Genomic DNA, 23,819 nt, shown 5'->3' with positions numbered 1-23,819 from the left:
AGCTGGCGAAAGGTCTGATCGCAAGATGGACACAATGCACCAAGTAAGGCGCCCTTCTCCAATCGGCTCGCTCTTCGGAAAATTTTGAGAGATTGAGGTCAAACCCAACAGGGGCCCATCATACAAGGCCAAAAAGTTTGAGACTCCTTTCAGTCACCTCTTACGACAGGCAGGAATACCGCGGGCCTATTCTAACCCCCAAACACGCAGGGGGGAAAAAAATGAATGAAATAAGTAGTAGTGTCCATAAAGTTGAAAACAGCTGAAATTATTACAACTGAACAAAGCTCCAGGGACCGATGGACTCCTTTTCAGATTACAGAATTTGTGACCAAGTTAGCCCCTCTTCAAACTATAATCTATTGCAGAACCCTTGAACAAAAAGCCATGCCCAGTTTTTGGAAAGAAGCACATGCCACTCCTGTCTACAAGAAGTAGATGGGAGGGTAGTCACCTTGGCAGCTGCCCAGTACCAGCCTTTGAAGACTCACTGATACAGGGCGCAGAGGCTGGAGGACCTTATTCCATGAAATCTACACAGGCGTCGGCATTTTCCCTAGATTCCAGGGTAGAAAAACGGTAGTTGGTGCCCGTGGGTCAGGTGAGGGTATCACTCGGCGACACGATTGAAGAGTATATACAAGTTGGGGAAGGAGAAGACCATTTGTTTTTGTACGATTTCTTAGAGCCTTGATGGTTGGCAGATGAGGTTCAGACACACACTGGATGGAGGGACATAAAAAAATCTATGTGGCATTATTCCATTAGTCCTTTCCGTCCTGCTGCTTGGGTAGCTGGTGATTTCAGCACCAGGGTGCCAAGATTTGTTGGCTTGTTGTGCAGTGGTAGGAGAAGGATATGGGGGATGCTATAGTGATACTAGGTGTTTTTACAACTGCAGTGCTGAACTGCAGTGCTGAACTGCAGGTCACAAGTCTGAATGGCCATATTCTTCATGAACAAGGTGTAGCAAGAATGGTACTAAAAGTGCCAGACGATAAAATGCAAGTCTTTTAGGGTGAAGCAGTGTGGTCAACATTACAATTAATACAATGGGGACAAGGAAGCTGGCAATTGCCCTCTTGAGCAAGCAAAGTAATACATATGGCTGTGTTTTGACAGGACACACAAGTGTGGTCACAACATACACTGGTAGCAAAACACTGGGTTTGAAATGTATGGTCGGACTGTAACAACAACATAGTCTGCCTTTGATCTTCTGTGGAAGCACTACTCAACTACACATGAGAAAAAAGAGGGCATGTAGGTACTAAGGTTGCATAAACCATTTTCATTACCTGATGGATCGCACTGATGCCCTGATCAGAGAGGTAGGTTTGGATTTCTCTCTCGGTCTGACCATCAAGCAGCAAAGAGCAACGCAAACAATTCAGTGTTCAATGGACCTTTACATGAAATGGATAGTTGTGGAGAAGTGAAGCTGTAAACAGCTGTTGGGCTTGAAAATTACAATCTGTCTCCAGAAGCAAAGTCTCATTAGGTAAGCGAGAAAATAATTTCACAGGGCCTGAAATCGCATCACCACTTTTATGAATAATAAATGGATTAACCGTAGCAAGGAACTGACCACCTTTGGTATGTGATGTGATGAGAAACTGAGATGCAGCTGGGAGAGTCTTTGAATCTTTAGTGCCATTCCATTTACGGTTAGTATATGTAGACTGAGACTGTGATTGGCCCATTGTGAAAAAATCTTCCCTTGATTGTCATTGTCTCCAATGGTGCATTCCTCCCAACTAGGGGCCTCCCTCAGAGGTAGACTCACCCACTTTGATTGTTCACACCTCCCGAACTCCTTACAGTAGGACCAATTGGCAACTAGGAAGGTAACAGCTCAGGCAATCGCCCATCCCCGGGCCTGGCCTGTACCACAGGGTACATGCGAACGCTACCTGACAACCCGGGGCTGGGAATTAGGTGTTACACAGCCATTTGTTACACATCAAATATCGGCCTTCAAGAGCACACAGAGAGGAAGGAGAAACAGAGAGAAACCTCAAACACCGAAGCAGAGGAGGGGAGGAGATTAATAGCAAAGAAGGAAAGAAAAACACATGAGAGACTGTTCCAATGCTGGCCTACTGAAACTGTAACATGCATTCCAAAAAACATCCAAGACATGTTCCCCAAGGGAAGGGAAAAAGAATAACAGGAGGATAGACATGCAGCACCGAAAGGGAAGAGGTGCTGTAAAGGCTGGGGCCCCTGGTGGCCAAACATGAACCCACCAAAGAGTGGTGAGTCCCTTGGGGGCGAGACAGGGTTGTAGCCTTCCCCTAAGTTACAATATTCTATCTGTACACTGAGGAAGCAGTAAATGAACCCAAGAAAAAATTTGAAAAAGTTCAGGGACAAGAAATTAAAAAAACATTGGGTCTGCAAATGAAATTGCAATTTGTCACAAATAGCAAAGGACATGGAAGAGCTGTTGAATGGAATGGACAGTGTCCTGAAAGAAGCATACATGATCAACAACAAAAGCAAAACGAGGGTAACAGAATGTAGTCTAATTAAATCAGGTGATGTGAGGGGAATTAGATTAGGAAACGAGACAAAGTAGTAGATGAGTTTTGCTATTTGGGCAGTAAAATAACTGACGATTGCCAAAGCAGAGAGGATAAAAAAATAGACTGGCACTGCTAATGAATTCATTTCTGAAAAAGAGAAATTTGTTAACATTGAATATAGAGCTAAGTGTTAGGAAGTATTTTCTGAAGCTATTTGTCTAGAGTATAGCCATATATTGAAATGAAAGGCGGACAATAAACAGTTGAGAAAAGAAGACAATAGAAGCTTTTGAAATGTGGTACTACAGAATAATGCTGATGATTAGATGGGTAGATCACATAGGGAATGAAGAGGTACTGAAAAGAATTGCAGAGAAAAGAAATTTGTGACAACATAAAGGAGTAAGTTGAGAGAACACATTCTGAGACATGTAGAGATCACTAATTTAGTACTGGAGGGAAGTGTGGCAAGGGATGAACACAGTAAGCAGATTCATTCAACATACAAATATTACAGAAATGCCCTGTGAATTCAAATGGAGTGAAGAAAACATTCTATGAGAAGGTTTAGTGAGCCAACATTTCCTTCAGATCGGAAAATAATCCTACTGCCACCAACATGTACCTTATGTACGGACTGCAAAAGTTACCCTTGGTCCATTTACAAATTGAAATGGTGGCTTCATGCTTGTAGATGTAAATGTAGGCTAAGGGTCCAGAGGAAGACAACTGAGCAGTCATTATGACTGAGACAATGTAAAAGAGTGTATATAGTGAACACTAAAGGGTGGTGAGGGTAACATCAACTATTAACCTGCAGACAGCTCATTCAGTCATTGCATACCAGAAATTAATTATGGTTTTCCGTTTTGATAAAATGGTGCATTCTGGGGATGGCTACCTGTTTCACTGTGCAGGCACTACAATTCTCTGCTAGCTGAGAAAGTAGTTTCTGGCTATTAGTATATGTGAAAGTGTATCCTGTCATTACCAGTATCTTTAGAGGCACTAGTATTATTTATGAGTTTGGCACCATTCTACCCAATGATAACAGAAAGAATAATGTATCAATGGGTAATGGAGATATGGTAGTTCTTGGGCTGTGAGACAGATCTACCTGAATTATATGAATGCCGAATCACAAATACATAAGACCTACTGTGGGAATCTAGGAGAGTGAATATGCAACAAATGGACAGGGACTGCAGATAGGTGATGCTCAATGGGAATGTGAATCGGCTGTGAGACATACCGAGACAGTCTGCACAGTTGCAGTAACACTGTGTCCCAAATGGCACAGTGGTTAAGCAGATTACCATGGCTGGTTGACAATGAGAATAAAAAGGGAAAGCCAGTCACTCTACAACACATTAAAACCTCCACTCTAAAAGCACTACGGTGGAGGACATGGAGGGACAAAGGATATGCGTTAAAACTTAGACCAAATGATAAAACCCACCCTCACAAATAAAACTTCAAAATAAAGCTGCTGTTCAGGCATTGTCGCCCAACACCTAAGGTAGGGTGCTGGTAAAGTTAGAAGGCCACCACCGCAGAGCGGCTAAAAGTGGGCAGTCCAGCAAGAGGTGGATGACCATCATTTGTAAGCCACATCAAAACCAAGGCGGGTCCTCGTGACGGAGGAGGTAACCATGCAGTAGCCACGTATGGCCAATGTGGAGCCGGCAGAGGACAACTGATTCCCTGCGAGAGGACAGTGTGGAAGACTTCCCCACATTCATGACACACAATTTGCTGTGCATATTGTTATGCCATTCCGTCTTCCAAAGCTGAAAAACCCTGAGGCATAAGACAGAACGCAGGGCAGTTTCGGTGATCCCCATCTCCACAAGCGTTTTGCGCGTAGCCTGTTTAGCCAGCCTGTCTGCAAGTTCGTTGCCTGGGATTCTGATGTGTCCTTGGGTCCGCACAAACACCACAGAATGACGGAACTGTTCCAGGGCTTAGATGGACATCCGAATGGACACTACCAAAGGACGGCGAGGGTACAACTGCTCGATAGCTTGTAGGTTGCCAAGGAGTCAGTACACAGGAGAAATGACTCGCCACGGCATGAGCAGGTGTGCTCAAGAGCATAAGATATGGCCACCAGCTCAGCACTGAGAACACTGCAGCCGTCTGGCAAGGATTGCTGTTCAATATGTTCTCCATGAACATACACAAAGCACACCTGAGCATCAGCCGTCAAGTCATCTGTGTAAGCTACTTCATGGCCCCAGTACATGTTAAGGATCGAGAGGTAGTGACGGCGTAGAGCCGCAGGGTTAACGGAGTCCTTAGGGCCATGCGAAAGGTCCAGAAGAATCTGTGGCTTAGATGTACACCATGGAGCTGTACGTGAATGGACTTTGAGGAGAGGTGGTAACGGGAAGGACTCCAGTTCTGACAGAAGGGACAGGACGTGTACCGCAATCATAAGTCCTGATCTGGGCCGCCAATGAGAGATGAATCGCCGTGGCTGGAAAAAGGAGACAGTAGTTCGAATGCACAGGAGAACTACGAATGTGTACAACATAACTGGCGAGCAGTTGTGCTCATCTAACATTCAATGGAGGGACTCCAGCCTTCACCAGGACACTGGTCACTGGAATCGTTTTAAAAGCACCCGTCACTAAGTGAATGCCACAGTGGTGCTCCTATAGTCAAGGCAAGATTGAACAAGGGCTCTGTAGAGCTGCAGCAGTGTAGAGCGATCAGCACCTCAGTTGGTGGTGTTCAGGCAGCAGAGGGTATTGAGGTGCTGCCAGCGCTTCCGCCTAAGTTGACGAAGGTGAAGTAGCCAAGTCAATTGGGTGTCGAAATCAGTCCTAAGAATCAATATGTCTCTACGACAGTAGTGGATCGTCATTAAGGTAGCAGCAGTACAAAATGCAGAAGTCATCCTCATACAGAGAAGGTTAGACCGAAGGCCCGACAGCTGCTGCTAGACCATTAATAGCCACTAAAAATAGACAAGACACTCAATACGGGGCCCTGCGGAACGCCATTCTCCTGAATATGTAGGAAACTATAGGAGGCACCGACTTGGACACTGAAAGTACGAAGCGACAGGAAGTTTTGGATAAAAATCGGGAGCCGGCACAGAGACCACACTCATACAATGTGGCAAGGGTATGATGTCGCCAGGTCGTGTCATATGCTTCACGTAAGTCAAAGAAGACAGCAACCACATGCTGACATCTGGAAAACGCTGTTCGGATGGCAGACACGATGGACACAAGATTATCAGTGGTAGAGCAACCCTGGTGGAATCTGCCCTGATATGGAGCCAGTAGGGCACGTGACTCCAGCACGCAACCCAACTGCCGACAGACTACACTTTCCAGCAGCTCACAAAGAAAGTTGGTGAGGCTGTTGGGCCAGTAGCTAACCAGATCAAGGGTGTTTTGACCAAGTTTGAGCACTGGAATGATGGTGCTCTCCCGCCATTGGGATGAAAAGATGCCATCACACCAGATCTGGTTGAAGATGACGAGGAGATGTCACTTGTAGTCAGACGAGGTATGTTTAATCATCTGACTGTGAATCCAACCCGGCCCAGGGGCTGTGTCTGAGCAATCTGCAAGGGCACTGAGGAGCTCCCACTCTGTTAATGGGGTGCTATAGGCTTCACTGTGGCATGTAGTGAATGAGAGGACATTCCTTTCCATCCACTGTTTGAGGGTGTGAAAGGCTGGGGAGTAGTTCTCCGATGCAGAGGCTTGAGCATAGTGATCAGCAATCGTGATTGCGTTGGTAGAGAACACACCATTGATGTTAATGCCAGGGACACCTGTTGGGCTCTGGTACCCAGACTCGGGATAGAGACATATGCGCACAATGGTCAACATGTACCTCTCCCAACACTCCTGTTTCCGTCAGTTTATAAGCTGGTGTACGCAAGCACATGGCCACTTAAAGGCTACTAGGTGATCTAGGGAAGGGTGCCACTTATGTCGCTGTGCAACTCACCAACGCTCTTTAACTGCCTCAACCACTTCCAGCTACCACCAAGGGACTGTCTTTCGCTGGGGCACACTAAAGAACGAGGGATCATTTTTTCCGCCGCAGAAATGACCATTGTAGTGACCTGCTCAATGACACCATCGATGATTCAGCGGTGACAGCAGAGGTGAAGGCTTCCCAATCTGCCTTGTTAAAGCTCATCTGGGTAGGTATCGATGGACATGACAACGGGGGAGTGACAGGAAGATGGGGAAGTGGTCACTACCACACAGGTTGTCATGTCCTCTCTAGTGGATAGATGAGAGAAGGCCAGGACTGCAAAACAAGAGATGAATGGCCAAATATGTGCCATGTGTCATACTGAAATATGTATTTAAGAGGTAAAGGTCAAGCCGTGACAGTAAATTTTCAACCTCCCTACCTCAGCCAGTAAGCATGGTGCCACCCAAGGGGTTGTGAGTGTTAAAATCTCCCAAAAGTAGGAAAGGTTTAGGGAGTTGATCTATCAGTGCAGCCAATACGGTGAGGGGTACTGCCCATTTGGAGGAAGATATACATTGCAGACAGCTATTTCCTGCGTCGACCTTATCCTGACAGCCACAGCTTCAAGAGGAGTTTGAAGGGGCACAGTTTCAGTACATTCTGAGAGTAGGACACAGACGCAAACTCCATCTGAAAATATTATAACGGCTCCTGTAATATACCTTATAGCTGCAGGGGGTGGGGATCCGCGTTGCCAGGAATCAGGTTCCCTGGAGAGCAATGTAGAAAGCAGGTGTAAAGCTTAACAGCTGCCATAGCTCAGTCAGGTGGTGGAAAAAACTGCCGCATTTCCACTAGAGGATTACATGATCTTGAGACTGGGAAGGCATGAAACACTCAATGGGGCAGTCTACAATTCAGTGTCACTTGCTGCCACCAGATGTGTACCTGTGCAATTGAAATCCATTGTGTCTGAGGGCCTAGTGAGATCTAGGTTCTCAGTGGACACCAGAATCTCCACCTCACCCTTAGACACAGAGCTTGTAGGTATGGTAGTGTGGGTGCCACCGCAGTGCCTTGATTATTGGGGGTCTTTTCTTTTTAAGTTTATCTCACTGCTCCTTAGGTTTGTCCAGCTGGGAGGGCTTCGTGTGGGTGTCAGCTTTGCCATTGGTAGGAACCTGGGATCCCTTCCTGGTGAGATGAGCTGAAGAAGACTTAGGCTTCTCCGGCTCACATGCCTGATGGTTGGAGAGAGGGTGGGGGGGGGGGGGGGAGAGGTTTGCTCCTGAAGTAGGTTGTGCATGAGCAACAGGGAGGGAAGTGCCCCCCACAAGCAAGGGGGAAGGTAGTTTCTGATGGCTCTGAGAGCCAATGGTACGTGGCAGAACAGAAGATGGTAGAACCGTTGTCATAGCAGCAGCGTAGGTTGAAATCATATCCAAAGAATGTAGACTCTCATATTTTCTCTTAGCCTCAGTGTAGGTCAGTTGGTCTAGGGTCTTGTATTTCATTATTTTTCTTTCTTCCTGGAGAATCCTGCAGTCTGGCGAGCAAGGCAAATGGTGCTCTCTGCAGTTTACACAGATGGGAGGCGGGGCACAGGGAGTATTCGGATCTGAAGGAGGTCCACAATTCCGACAGGTGATGCTGGAAGTACAGCAGAAAGAAATATGGCCGAACTTTTAGCACTTAAAGCACCGCATCAGGGGAGGGATATTTGGCTTTACATCACACCAGTAGACCATTACCTTGACCTTCTCGGGAAATGTGTCACCCTCTAAGGCCAAGATGAAGGCACCAGTGGCAACCCAATTATCCCTTGGATCCTGGTGGACATGCCAGGCGAAATGGACACCTCATCACTCTAAATTAGCACGCAGCTCATCGTTAGACTGCAAAAGAAGGTCCCTGCGAAATATGATACCCTGGACCATATTGAAGCTCTTATGGGGCATGAAGGAAACAGAAATATCCCCCAGCTTTTTACAGGAGAGTAGTGCCCGTGAATGGGCAGAGGATGCTATTTTGATCAAGTCTGACCGTGACTGCATTTTGGACGAGCCCTCCACGTCCCAAAACTTGTCCTCTAAATGCTCCACGAAAAACTGAGATTTCACTGACAAGAAAGATTCCCCATCAACTCTTGTACATGCGAGGTACCGGCGTGAACAAGCTTCGCTGCCACCCTTAGACTGGCATTCCTCACATGGAGCGCCCGGAAGAGGGGGGGGGGGGGGGGATTTGGGGTCGTATTTCATAGCATTGAAGTTAGTTCTTGACCACCTAGAGACTGCTGGTGCTTGACCACCAGCAAGGGATGACGCACTACGCTTCATGGCATGTCATCCGCCCTGATGCCACCCACTATGGTGTGGTTAGGTAGCTACATCCAAAAGTGTACATGGCAGTCCCACCACAACAGACTTGCTACCATGCTGGATATCATGCAAACGAGCTAAGAAGTCCATTATTATTGAAAGTGCAAAAAGCGATAATACACAGAGGATGGAGCAAAACGCAGCCAGGAGGGTGACCTCATCCAACAGCTGAAGGATGAGCGGAATTGCAGATCCACATTGACAAAGGATGGAAGAGGTCTCAGCGCATGATGGACACAATGCACCATGTAAGGTGCCCTTCCCCAACTGGCTCACTCCTTGGGAAAATTGAGGTCAAACGCTACAGGGGACCATCACATAAAGGCCGAAACATGTGAGACCCCTTTTAGCTGCCTCTTACAACACGCAAGAACACCTCGGGTCTAGGCTAACCTCCAGACTCGCAGGGGTAGGGTGGTGAGTGGGGGCGGGGGGGTTAATGCCTAGCAAGCATGAGATCACAGGTTTGAATCCCAGCCCTGTACACATTTTCACTGATCACTGCTGATTCCGAGTAATTTTCCAATGCAACTGACACCTGTGATCTCCTCCCTTTCCTTTCTTCTTTACATAAGATCTACCTGAGAAGAGTGTCTGAAGTGATCTAATACTTACTATCAAGGGTGGTGGGAAGGGTAGAAAGCCTCACTGGAGGATTTGCAATCTAATTACCATTTGGAGACCCATCCTAGGTCAAGTTTCAGGGGATCTGAACTTATGGAGAGGGAAAATAATCTGAAATTCATGGTAGTCGGGAATCTGCGCATTGTGGAGGCATAGTCAAAGAGTTTGTGATGCTGAAACTGCAAGTTTAAGATCCCAAACCCCACCTGAACACTGTCTACTTGGCCCATCTGGAAAGCCCTGGTGGTCAGTCTAGTCCCACAATGGTGAACTAGATCTAACAGTTGTAATGACAATGATGATGAACACATGTAAGGAAAATAAAGTTGTACACAGTACTGGGAAAGATGAGGAAGAAAATATGACCACAATTACAACAGAAAATGATGCTAGTAAGTGCCCTTTTCATGAGACTTTTCATGCGAATTGCTAGCATAACAACATACAAATAACATGGAGGATTGGACGATCTGACAGTGATCGGATGTGAGCTCCCTAATTATATGAATACATGGCAGATTTGTTCCTGTTTTAGATAACTGTATAAGAAATCCAACAGGCTATCTTATTTTTCCACCAATATAGAGCCTGTCATACAGCACCCTAATTCAGTTCCATATCCTAATAACTACAGAATGAGTTACATTCCCTTAAAGCTTCGTTTGGCTAACTGTCAGTCACCTGTCCATGACTGCAAACCATTGGTACACATACCTTTACAGAGAGCCACAAGAGTTAAAGCGAGGCTTTCAGGAGTTGGAGGTGTGCTGGCAGCACTGAATCTGCACAGTGAATTAACGACAAGGGTTGATGTGCCAGCCAGCCTGGAAGTGGTTTTTGGGCAGAGTCTCACATCCCACTATGTGAATATCAATCTGGTACCCATGTACCACCTCAGTTACACAATTCACAAACATTTAGCAAACTTTTGTTCACTATCACAAGAGTAATACTACACACGGACCCTACATGTACCATCCTGGTGAGGTGAGGGGGGGGGGGGGGGGGGGGGGGGGGGAGTGCCACAAGGAAAGCATCCTGTCACCCCTTAAATTAACCATGACAAATACATTAATAAACATGCCAGTCCTGAGTCACCGTGGGACAAAGGCAAAAGATAAAAAGTGTCGATGACTGGTAAACATGAAAATCTGGCATTTCTAAGAGTAGTACAACTGACCTGATACATAAAAGTTTATATTTCAATGCAATACAAAGAATATAATGTGGAACATCACTTCGAGTAGTCAGTAAAATTTTAAACCATATATTTAAATAATGGAAAAAAAATTATTAGTAGTCTCAATGCACAAAAAAGGAGGAAGTGAAGATATAAACAGGTTTTCACTAATAATAATAATAAAATCTGAGCACTTTGAAAATTAAACTAGATGAAGACATGGAAATGCTCTGTCCTCTCGTCTCTTTTTAACATAGCCCTGGAGAGAACAGTGAGGAAACTAGCTAGTTCTGGGATCCTCCAAAGAAGTTAAGGTATTAGGACAAACAGATAGTGCACATCAGAAAGAGAGAAATCTAGATTACACAATTTTTTTGCGAGCCAGCATATGAAGCATACAACCTTTTGACTTAAAAATCATTCCACTATACAGCTGATGGTTGTCCATATCTGCAACTGTGAATACATTTCATGTATTTCATAAATGCTGTAACCAATGCAGTGTATGTTCTATCAGGCACGCATTCAATTCCGAAGGAACGTCGCTTCGTACTTGTGAAAAATACAGGCACTGCAATATCACCTGTTCATGCGCAAAATTGTGCAATTATTAAGTTCATGGTTGACAGTCAATCACAGTACTAATCATTAATCCTCTGCGGCTCTTCCTGCATCCTGTTGTACAAGGGTCAAATACAATACGAATCATGGAAGATATTACTAAACGTTGCTCATGGTACTATTGCCCAACAAACTAAGTTGACACTCTGTGCAACGGCTGATGGGAGTGACCATAAAGACATATCCCATGAATGGTCGATCCCATCCAGCCACTGCTCCGAATGTCAACTTAGTTTACACAAACAGTACCTGCGCAAAGCTTGTAATCCTATCCTACATCTCGTTAGATAACAATGGAGGCTGAGCCCAGAATTCAGTGATTAGAAGAAAGAGAGTTTCGCATATTGACTGATGACAATCAGAAACATTGAGGGTGGGAGGGGGGGGGAGGAGGAGGGTCGCAGATAAAACAAAGATTGCTTAGTCCACCTCTCCGGCCAGCAGAATGAATGAGGAAGTCCACAGGTACAATGAACACTGAAGCTTATTAACATACACACAGCAGGTGACAATTCTGTTTTACAGATATTGTGCATATAGCCTTTTACTCAAGAGTTCTATATCTATGATATGTGTAGCAAAAACTGAAGGATGACAAACAGTCTTTGCTCAATGCTATACCAATGATTACGTGGAGTCAAATAATTTAAATTTATAGCATCAGCAAACAACAATTTACTAATTCGTTTTAAAGAAGTGACAAAGTTGGAACTCGTTTAAGAGATGCCATATTTATCTAGAACAATGTCAGCTGTGTATTATGGTCTACTCTTCACTTGTGTGTTTCTTTGGGAGCAGGCTGGACAATTCGGGATTACAAAAGTGATAAAAAGCTTTGTCATGGAAATATACTAGAAAGAAAATCACAAATGTGATTATAGACATAAAATGCAAATGATGTGAAAAAAATTGGAAAGTTGTATGTTCAATGTATTGAACTTTAAAATTAACTCTACAAATGAGCCTGTACAAATGTATGTGTTCGTGTAGTGAAGTCCGTTCGCATATATATAATACAATATGGAGCTGAACGATAGTCAATTACAGAAAATGAAAAAAAGTAATGTAATCTAACGTTATCTGTTTGATATAAATTTTTTGCTGTTCTGTCAGTAACTATACACTCATCAGTTCATACTACACTAATTATTTTATGAATGACCCTTTTGCAGACCAATAGGTCTACGTACGTAGATCGCCCACTTGACAGTAAAATAAAGAGCTTAGCTAGAAACGGACTTATACAGAATATGTTATAGATGGTACACGTCGGACAACCAACTACTAGGGTGCTCGCAAAAGGAGTGAAAAATAATATGTTTTATAAACATAGGGAGACTGCGTCTCCATAAAACGTTCACGTAAAAACGCGAAGTAGATTAGTCAACGTATATGTAACAAAATGAAATTAAACCTTTCATCCACATCAGCTCCTAACATAAGACTTCCTTTAAAACCTGTTATAAATGGTGGTGATATAATCCACCTATGTGCCAAATACACAAAATGTGATAAAACTTTAAAGTGTATCAAGACGTGTACATCTGAAACACCTCCTCAAACAGAAATTGTTAGTCTATCAGAATGACATGAAGATTCGTCAGTGAAATGACAAATAACTTAATTATAAATTTTCAGCTGTATTATTAGCTTGTACTTACTAGTTGTCATTACTTTACACCATAGTCAATGCTTATCATCATTATACGAACAGCATAAACAATCACCGACAATCCTACACAATCCAAATTCAAATTCCTGCTCTTACACAAGACAAAAACGAAACGCGTATGCAGTACCAACATAACTCGTCCCGAGGAGAAAAAAAAATTCTTATCATTTTTAAATCTCAAAAGTATTGCAAAATATTGCTTCGTAGAACGAAACTTACTGCATTCCATTAGTTTATACTGTCAAAAAATTCAAATAAAATAACTGAGATCCATAGCAGTGAAATGGGCTGTAAAACCAAAAACGGAAAAGGAGCTACAGATTCAAGGCAAGGTCACACTGGCCGACATGTCACGTCACATCAAATCAAAACATTCCGCGACGAATTTCAAATGGCAGCATTCAAGCTGCTCGTAAACTCGTTGTCCCATCTCGTCAAACTTCCTCGGGAAGAAAGTTCTGACAGCGCCATCACCCGCTAACGACGAAAATAAACTTATTTTCGCCGAGCAAACTCTTTATCTATATTCTGCGAACCAGTGTGAACTGTGAAGTGCATGACGGAGAGAACATTTTACAGTATCGGTTATTAGGGCATTTTCCCGCCCCGTTTACGTATGGAGCGTGGGAAAAATATTTCCTTGAATGCCTCTGTACGTGCTCTAATGAACCTGATCTTATCCGCACGATTCCTATGGCAGCGATCGTTGGGGTGGGGAGGGGGAGGAGGGAGTTGTGTGTAGTATGTTCAGAGAGTCATCATTCAAAACCTGTTCTTGAAAATTTGTTGGTAGTCTTTCGCTGAATAGTTTTCGACTAACTTCAAGAGCCTGCCACTTGCAATTCTATTAACATGTAATTGACAGTATCACAGATCAAACAAACCTGTGGCCATATGTACTGTACTATTCTGTATAGCCTACGTTCAATCTCCCGTTCCAGTCCTATTTGGTATGGGTACTACACAATTGAGCAATATTTTAGGATTTGTCACAAATCTCCTTAGAACACTGACTGCATTTCCATTGTATTTGCGAACAAACCGAAGTTTGCGACCTGCTTCACCCACGACTCAGCCAATATGAGTGTTCTACTTCATGTCCTTACTAAGTGTTACACTGAAGTATTTGCACACGTTTACACATTCCAACTTTCAGTAATATTGTATTCGTAGGATACCACAACGTCTTTTTTTTTTTTTTTTTTTTTTTTTTTTTTTTTTTTTTTTCGAAGTGACAATTCTACATGCTCGAACATTTAAAGCACGCTGCCAATAATTGCACCTCTTTGAAATCTTTTGAATCTCTGACTCAATATTTGTACAGTTTCATTCACACTATGCATCATTGTAAATAATAGCATCATCTATGGAAAGTCTTTCGTAACTATTAATATTGTTGCAAAAACTAACCTCTACATCTATCAATGACTCTCAATCCAATATAACGTGCTGCACCCTCCTTATCATGAAGTCCTCAATCTAGCCACATGTTTAGTCTAATACCCTATAAGATCACACTTTTGGTAATAAGCATAGGGGTGGTACTGAGTCAAATGATTTTTCCAAATCAATCAACACTATTATCATAGCTATTTGTTTTTACAGGCAAGACTGGGTAGATTACATTGGTGTTACAAAATGAAGATTATACAAGCATTATAATACAAAAACAAACTAGCATAAGTATAACATAACACTTAATGACGTATAGAGCTAGAACTTGGTAACAAGTACATGTTCACTTCATTTTACGTAGTTGTGCATTGTTTAGGCAGGCCAATTTGCAGTTTTCCTGTCAAATAACTCATGTAAATTGTGCAGTGGGTTTTGGCATAGATTTTGCAACACGTTACCTCGAAATTTCGCTATTTCCAAGAATTGCATTTTAGTATTTAGGTAGGTGATCATTTCAACAGCTACCATTGCAAAAATTGTGTGTAATGTAGAATTGTTTGCTAGGGATGTCTGTTTTCCATATTGTATGGTTAAAATTGTGGATGTCACACCTCTTGGTGAATGTTTATGATTGTCTTTCACATACACGAGACAGGTGAAGATATACTGACTGACAATTGCCATCATTGCTAGACATATGAAGATGGGTTTGCAGTGCTTCAGTTTTCTGCTTGGTGTTATAATCCATACTGCTTTTCTTTCTTGTAGTAGTAGTAGTAGTAGTATTAGTAGAAGTAATAATTTTCTTGCAGATGTAGAGAGACACAGTGAGAGGCCATAGCTGATATGGCTGTGGAACAATGAAAGACATACCACCAGTAGATACAGAACACATGCTTCAATTTCCACAGAAGATACATGGTGAGTCAGGACAAAACTTACAGGCTTTGAGGGGTGATAATATAAGTGATTCTGAACAAGAAACTTCATATGGACATATGCCCTATTGTGAATGATTTCCGAGATAAAACATGTGTAATAAGGCAAAGGTCCCAAGTTTGAGTCTCGCTCCGACACACAGTTTTAATCTGCCAATAAGTTTCGTATCAGCGCACACTGCACTGCAGCGTGAAAATCTCATTCCATGTAATAATACTTTGTTACTTATTTCCTGTCTTATTAAAACATTGTTACTGTGCACAATGTACAACAGCAGTATACAGAAAGCTGAGACGAACAGTTTGGTACAGGACACTTGTGTTCCATCACGTCGGGAAATTACTTCAAATTGGGCTACAAAGAGAACCTAAGCTACAGCGCATGAGTGTCACACCACGTCACATTTTCAGTATCCTCGCGCTGTCTTTGTGCAAAGTGTAAGTCCTAGAGAAACATGAATAGGTACTTTTTTGTAGGAAACAGAATGTAGTTTACACTTGTACTACGACAAGTTTTTGCTGGAGGGTGCGGCTTGCGAGTGATTCCAGAAATCGTACAAAAGTGATTTTACATGTGTTCTATCTTGGAAACCATTTGGAGCATTTCATCTGCCCATACAAAGATTTTTGTTCAGCATCACTAATGCCCATCAATGCATGTAACTTTCTTCCTGTGTATGACTTATTACAGTTTGTGACACATTGTGCAGTGTGTTCTTACAATGTGAGGGACCATACACCATGAACCCCAAAAGCTTCATGTTTCTTGCATTGTTTAGGTATTCTTTGTCACTGTGACAACATACCAATTTTATGTTTCTTCTAAATTGATTTTCATTTTGTTTATAACAAACAATTCCTTTGTAGTGCTAAACAAAGCATCTACTTCTTCTTCTGCCTTAACAGCATCAATACCTTATGAGAACAGAATTGTATCATCTGTGAATTGCAAGTACTGTCCACAAGAGCTGAAATCACTCACAGAAATTAGGAACAGGAGGGACCCATTACCATTCCCTGTCTCATGTCATATTCCAACTTCATTCACATTATGGTGTTCCTTAGACTGCCTTCTGTTTTCCAAAAAAGATTTTTTTTGGTTGAAACAGAATATTAATAGTGAAATCAGGCTCTTTACAGATGATGCAGTTGTATATAATGAAGCACTATCTGAAAGTAGCTGCATAAATATTGGTGCAGAAATTGACAATGTGCTTTAAATGTTCAGAAATGTAAACTTGTGCACTTCAAAAACCGAAAAAACGTAGTATCCTGTGATTATAATATTAATGTGTCACTGCTGGAATTGGCCAACTCATACAAATACCTGGATGTAAGACTTTGTAGGAATATGAAATGGAATTCTCTCTTAGGTTCAGAGGTGGATAAAGCAGGCGGTGGACTTAACAGGAGATGTCCAATGATACAGAGAAGGTCAGCACGAATGGTTGCAGCTTTGTCTAATCTTTGGGAGAGTGTCACAGAAATACCAAAGAAACCAAACTGGACGACTCTCGAAGATAAACATAAACCATCCAAAGAAAGTCTATTAACAAATTTTCAAGAACCAGCTTGAAATGATTACTCTAAGAGTATAGTACAACCCCCTACATATCACTCACATAGGAATTCTGGGGTAAGATTAGAATAACCACTGCATGTACAGATGCATTCAATCATTCTTCCTGTGTTCCATATGTGAATGGAACAGGAGGAAACCCTTATAACTGGTACAATGGGGCATACTATATCTTCATCGTTTACCAGCCATGGCTGGACAGACTGCGTCACAAATACAATGTTTATCAACTAACATTTATACAACACCATATACAAAATTTATATTACAACTAAAAGAAAATATTTATGCAGTGCACAAAAACACATAGAACATAGAGAAAATGAAATATAACTAAACAGGGAAGTAAATTTCATAGCAGCAAATGGAAATACCATGAAGCAAAATGTATACAAGACCATGTAGATCACACACACAGCCTGTGCCATACCCCTCACGGTGGTTGGCAGAGTATTGATGTAGATATAGAACAGTGTCTTTAACTCTATATTTACTCAGCCTTTTTAGGAGTACCTTATGAGGAATGCAGACAAACACCTTTAAAGGTTGCAAAATGTCAGTGCTACATATTTTTTCTCATATTTTTCTGTACACTAGTAACCAGACTGTTGAAAATTTGCCTCCTCAGAAACCAAGTTGTACATCTGTGAAGAGTTTGTTAATTTCAAAGTAATTTGTAGTCTCAGTGACTTTAGCAAAGATTGGACTTATTGATTTTGGTCTGAAGCTTGCTGCCAGGGTTGGGTCACCCTTTTTATAAACTGGCACTGTCTGTGCTAGTTTCAGGAAATCTGCAGTGAAACATTTATTACCATAGTTAATGGTTCAGTAATTTCATAGACAATTGTCTCGGGCACATTAGTAGACATCCCAGATATATTCTAACTAAAAGAAAAATTTATAAGATTTTACAATCTTTATCATTTCATTTTTTTGTAATTTCCTCCAATGCATCTGCATCTTTTGTCATTTATTACAGTAGTTGCAGCGTCTATACTGAAGTCTGGGATTCTGCTTATAGTGTTTTACACATCAATAAAATAAATATTAAAGTCATATGGACTACACAAACTTAGGGGATAGGTGGTTTTCTTCCTGTTTTCATTTATGAGATCCCATACTGCCTTGCATGGGTCGTGAGCTCCTACAGTGAACCTACCATTGCTTTTCTTTTCAATTTGTTCTATATCCTTTCTACAATGTCATTTCACTTGTGAATATCTGCTGTAGAACATTTATTTTGTACTGGGATCTGTTGCCGATTTTTAGTGATCATGTAATAGCAGTACTATGCATTTTCATTTTTTTCAGTTCATAAGTATAGATAGTTTTTGTCTTTCACACAGTGGCTGTGTCATGATATGCATACAGGACATTTTTTGGTCTTCTGTGAATAGATAAAAAAAATTTTGGCTTTGATGGTCTGAAAAAGCTCTTTAAATGTACCAGCTGCTGACTTTTTCTGCGATCCAAGCTGTCACTTTACTGCAGGTACTGCTGTCTGAAAATCATTTAATATTTCCTTATTTATGATTCTTTTTGCGAATAAATAGTGTTCCAACTAACAGTGGGTTGATTGTTATCTCTTTTTGTCTATGGGGCAGAAACCAATGCACTGCAGTCAGAGAGCACTGGGTCAACTATAGTTATCTCATAGTCCCAAGTGTCCTCCCCTGGTAGCTGAGTGGTCAGTGTGACGGCCTGGGTTCGATTCCTGGCTGGGTTGGAGATTTTCTTCACTCACGGACTTTGTGCTGTGTTATCCTTATCATCATCATTTCATCCCCATCGACATGCAAGTCACCGAAGTAGTGTCAACTCAAAGGACTTGCACCCGGCAAATGCTGTACCCAACAAGGGGCCCTAGCCACACAGCATTTCCATTTCCATAGTCCCAAGTAATTCGATTTGTGATCACAGTGTCAAGGAGACATCACCTCTGGTTGGTAGATAGTTTCCTACTGTACAGGATGGACGGATTGGAAGGCGGTGGCTGACATTAAAACAAGATGGCGGCTACAGTAAAAGTTAAGCAAGTGTTCTTCCAGAATAACATAAATTTTGCCGTAAAAAAGAAATCGTGTGAAAATTGTGGGGACGAAATCAAGAGACTGCATGAACGCATAACGAGCTTACAGTTCATAATCGCCAGTTTAAAAACGGACATTTCGAAAATACAGCAAGAAAATAGTGAACTGAGCACACTAAAACTTGTGTGAGATAGTTCGTCCATTACGGAAAAGTGGTGAAATGTAAAGTGCAAAAACAGCAACACCAAAGTGCAAATTCGGAAAACCTGCGAAAGTTACGCAAGCTTTGTGCAAGAAAACACATTTCAAGTACTTTCGACCGCCGATAGTGAAATTGCAACTTACAGTTCGCATGAACGATGGGAAAAGCGAAAAGGCACTGTGGGGAATAAGGTAAGAGAAGAAAATTTACTGACGCAAACAACTGTGAATTGAGGTCAATGTAAATGTGCCGACCAAAAATTGTGCCAAAGTGTTTAGCAAAACGATTCGCATAATGTGAACTCCAATAACAGCAAGCTGTTTGTGATTTCAGACAGCCATGGTCGTGGACTTGCGAGTAAACTAAAAGAAACAACGAAAACATTTTCGTGTGTTATAGTGAAACCGGGAGCCCCAATTAGTGAAATAAAAAAAAACGACCGTATCCGCAGAGGCAAAAAATCTGCATGATAAAGACTTCGTTGTACTTCTGGGAGGCGCAAACGACGTCTACAAAAATGAAACAGCGAGTGCAACGCGCGATCGTAAACAGTGTCTGAGGAACCTCACACACACTAACGTAATACTTGTCAATATTCCACATCGCTATGATCTTGTAAGATGGTCATGTGTTAACAAGGAAATAAAAGTGCCAACAATAAGTTTGCAAAAATCTGCAGACATTTTAAAAACGTGAAATGCGTTGATATAAGCAGTATTGGACGTAGATTCCACACGCAATACGGACTTCACCTGAATGGCTTGGGGAAAGAATATCTGACAAGCCTGATAACCAATGTAATAAAAAACCACCAAAATAAATTCAAAACCAAAACGACAATTGCATCGCCATCGCCTGATTCCAAAACGAAAACACATCAAAAAATCATTAGAAACATCATCAGCACCAGCAAAACATGTAAAAAAAGACGAAATTTTTACAGAAAGAACAGTGGACATCGATTTCAACGACAAAAGAACTACTGTTCCTCATCATCCAAATATTATTTTAGATGAAAATAAGAAAAAAACGAGAAGACTCCAAGTTCACAAGGAAACACAGCAGTAGTGGCAGAACCAACATTTGAAGTGTCAGAAACAGCATCACCATCAACAACAACAAATAGAAGGCTGTTGGACAGAAGCAATGCTGGGCCTCCTTCTCATCTCAACGATTTTTTATGTGTGAGCCTGAAGAAAAAGAAGGGATAACAGTAGGTAGTGTCAAGTGTCTCCTCTCCCCTGTCTCAAGACAGACTCCAATGGATTCTCAGTCAGTAACAGCACTAATAGAATGAAAAAGCAAGAGGAAGGCATCTCTTTCTTTCATCAAAATATAAGGGGCCTCTTAAACACAACAGAACAACCCCTTATTAACATCAGTGAAAAGGACAGTATAAATAATGCTTAGATTTTGTGCTTAACTGAGCACCATGTCACTGATAAATGTGCCTTGCGATCTATAGTAAGTTATAGTTTTGTAACATACTACTGTAGGGAAAGTAAAGATAAAGGTGAAGTAGCAATTTATGTTAAGAACAGTGTAGCATACAAAGCTATAGATATTAAGAAATATTCCGTGGAACGACAATACAAGTTGACATAATGCCACTAAAAATAGTATTTAACCTGAGCTCTGTATCTGTGTCTGCTCTGTATCTGTTTTCTGTAGTGTTTTAATGATTCTAAGAAAATACGTATTTTGTTTTCTGTATTGTTGTATTTTTATACAATTATGTACTCAAATTTCTATATACGCTGTAAGATTATCAAATTGTATTTGTAAAAAACTGACTCATTCCACGTCCTTGTGTATCCAACACAGTTGGACCAATGGAACACAAAATAAATCAAACCAAATCAAATCAAATCATCAGGATAATATTTAGACAAAGGCCATTTATTGGCGAAAGCATGTTAAAAAGGGGTCACATAGCTAGTCGTAGGGAGGTGAGGGTGAGCCAGAAGGTAAAGTACGACGAAGGTTGGTGTCCGCAAAAACTAAGTGCACAGTGTCGCAGCATCAGGAGAAGCGGAAGATGTTCACTGTTACAGGTGAGCAAGAATATAAGATAGCGGGCCCTGCGACAGATGGCCGGGTATATTCGACGCACCATGCTGCTTCCTCTGCCCTGATTGGTCGGGATCAAGAAAACTGTGTGATTGGCATTGAACTTTCCAGAGTGCATAGCATACCCTCGTCAGCACATGAGGGAGATGTGTGGTCAAGGTGCCCTTCCTCAGTGCTGACTATCTGTTGCTAGACCATGGGACGGAAGAATCTACAGGCAGCTGACACTGCTGGCCATGGCTTGGCCGTAATGGAAAAATGAAGATACCTCTGGGAGCTAATAAAATAAATTAAAATTTTCCTACCGACTGGCTCATCCTTTACACTCCTCCCCCTTCTGTGGTAGCAGAGAACGTATGTGAATTCACTCAATGTAATTATTATTAAAATGTGAACAATTAAAGGTTGCAAAACATAGTAGATGTTATTTGACTGTTAATGGTTCCCGCAGAAGACGGCAGGGGCCTTAACGTATGGGAGGGTGTAGAGACTCTAAAGACCTCGAATGGGTCACAAAGGGACTTATGTACTTCAACAATATCATATGTTTTCAAAACAAGAACAAGTATTAAAAAACATCAAAACATAATTACAAGTGTAAAAAAATTCAAAGAAGATAGTATGAATATTGCAAAGTAAATAATCATTACAAAGCATCACTAGTGTGAATCTGAAACAAGTGTCTTTGAGTGTGAATGAATGGAACTAATAACTTGATACAGGTGTTTTTAAGTATATTCAAAGATATGCAGAGTTCACCACTGATGTCACAAATCAGAAATTCAAAAATAATAGTTTGAATGTAGCATTTATGCACAAAAAGTTTTTGTTTTTCCATTTTAAATGATATTCAGAGATATGTATCGCCACTGGTGAGTCACTGCGGGGGGCGAGTGGCACGAGGTGGCGTTGCATAGTGTTGTCCTCAGGGAGCAGTCAGCAAGAATGGGGTGTGGTCGTGGCCAAACACGTTCACTGGAACTCAGCACAGGGGGGTTTGAGGGGAAGTTCACACGTTTCAAACACGTTTAAAAAGGGAGTTAACACTAAATGAGCACTTCACTATGCTACACTAGTTTTTAGACATTAGTTGGTCGCAATTGTACCCTTAAAACTAAGGGAGGGTACATGTCTGGAATCTGGTAGCTGGGGTTACTGTGGCACTGGTTATATCGCTGGTATGTAGTTCAATGGCCGTTTGCCTTTCATTTAAAGGTGCTAAGAGGCGATCATAAGAAATTTGTCCTTTTTCATGTTTTAAAAGGTCATGAATTGACACTAAGAGGTGGTCATTTGATACATTAGACAGAAACGGCAAGTTAGCTGACAGAGGAACCACGAATGAACTTTTGTGTAGAAAAAAATGTAGGTAAATGGGTGTGAACACTAAGTGAGTAAGCCATGTTGGTGTGAAACGTTATAAGCTGTATTTCAACAGGAACCGTTTGCTAAAGATCTGCGCGGAGGCTACGTCACAGTGGCAGATGGCTCGAAGGCCGATTCTCACGCTACATTAGTAAGGCGCGCTACAGATAACTGCAAGGCTACGTTATCTTAGAGCAGCACATAGTAGCTGAGAAGTGGAGTCTAAGTGGCTGCCACTGTCAAATGCGACGTACGCACGTGTGCTGCACAGGAAGCAAGCGTCAGGTTTAAGAGCGTGAAGGAGATGAAGCTTACCGTATTTTACACTCCACATGTTCTTGGGCTCCTGCGCTTGATGAGCATATTTATGTGCATCAAAGTAAGAAGTGACAAATATTGATGTCACAAAGGGGGTATAATGTTACTGAATGAGAAAGATCGATGAGCACAGCCAAATGCTGCACAAAATCTTCTGGATTTGGTTAGAGATTTATGGGATTCAGAATGAACAGTGATGAATATAAATGCCACAAAAAGAGGGTATAGCATTACTGAATAAATGGGAATATGGCGTTACATCAGAGCAGTGGGTGACATAAGTGGGATTATGTGTGACATCACACTAGATGCGTTGTTACAGGGGCTTCTGTTTAAAATCACATAAACATGCATAAATATAGAAAAGAGGTACACAAGTATCATACTAAATGACTACATATGCTATATCAATAAGTAAACAAAGTTAAAAGACTCTTTGAGCTGACCATCCAAGTGTAAGAACGTCCACATTGTGAGAGGAAGTTTCTCGTGCATCAATATATTTGCTGAGCACCATAATGTGAGAATGAAAAAGAAAAGTGACACCAGTTTGGTGCAGATGCGGCGTAGATTGGGTCGTTGGAAGTCACTGCTGTTGATAACGAGAGGTGAAAAGCAAAACTAGACCAGAATCTAGAGATTTCAATAGTGGAAACAGAAAACGTAAGGAATTAAATTAGAAACAACTAAGTTGAGCGTAATTTCTGAAGGCCTTTTCATTTATGAAGGCATAGTGCACAGCGTATCGTTGACATGATGGTATTGTCTACTTAACTGTGTATATGACAATACGGCAATTCCAAGATAGCTGCTACATACTTCTTAAAACTTGACATCTACTTTACGATGCGACCAAATGCACTATTCTTATGACTCGGTATTGCTGGCCTCATCGGGCCCAGCCAGTTACTTAAAACTCCATCTATCCTTGGATATATTGCAGTGTCCTGAGACACATCATACAGTTA

The 23,819-nt window shown here is 41.8% G+C and overlaps 1 protein-coding gene across 1 annotated transcript in view; it reads right to left on the bottom strand.

Annotated features, from left to right (window-relative positions):
• Positions 1-13,070, bottom strand: part of LOC126273459 (uncharacterized) — a 232,339-nt gene extending 219,269 nt beyond the window's left edge. Inside the window, exon 1 of the mRNA XM_049977016.1 lies at positions 12,944-13,070. The gene's annotated coding sequence lies outside the window, so the exon portion shown is untranslated. The remainder of the gene's footprint in view (positions 1-12,943) is intronic.
• Positions 13,071-23,819: the final 10,749 nt, after the last annotated feature.

This window comes from Schistocerca gregaria, chromosome 5 (assembly GCF_023897955.1).
Source record: "Schistocerca gregaria isolate iqSchGreg1 chromosome 5, iqSchGreg1.2, whole genome shotgun sequence".
Taxonomy (NCBI): Eukaryota; Metazoa; Arthropoda; class Insecta; order Orthoptera; family Acrididae; genus Schistocerca; species Schistocerca gregaria.
The sequence above is the reverse complement of the archived record's forward strand: the minus strand, read 5'-3'. Positions and strand labels throughout refer to the sequence as shown.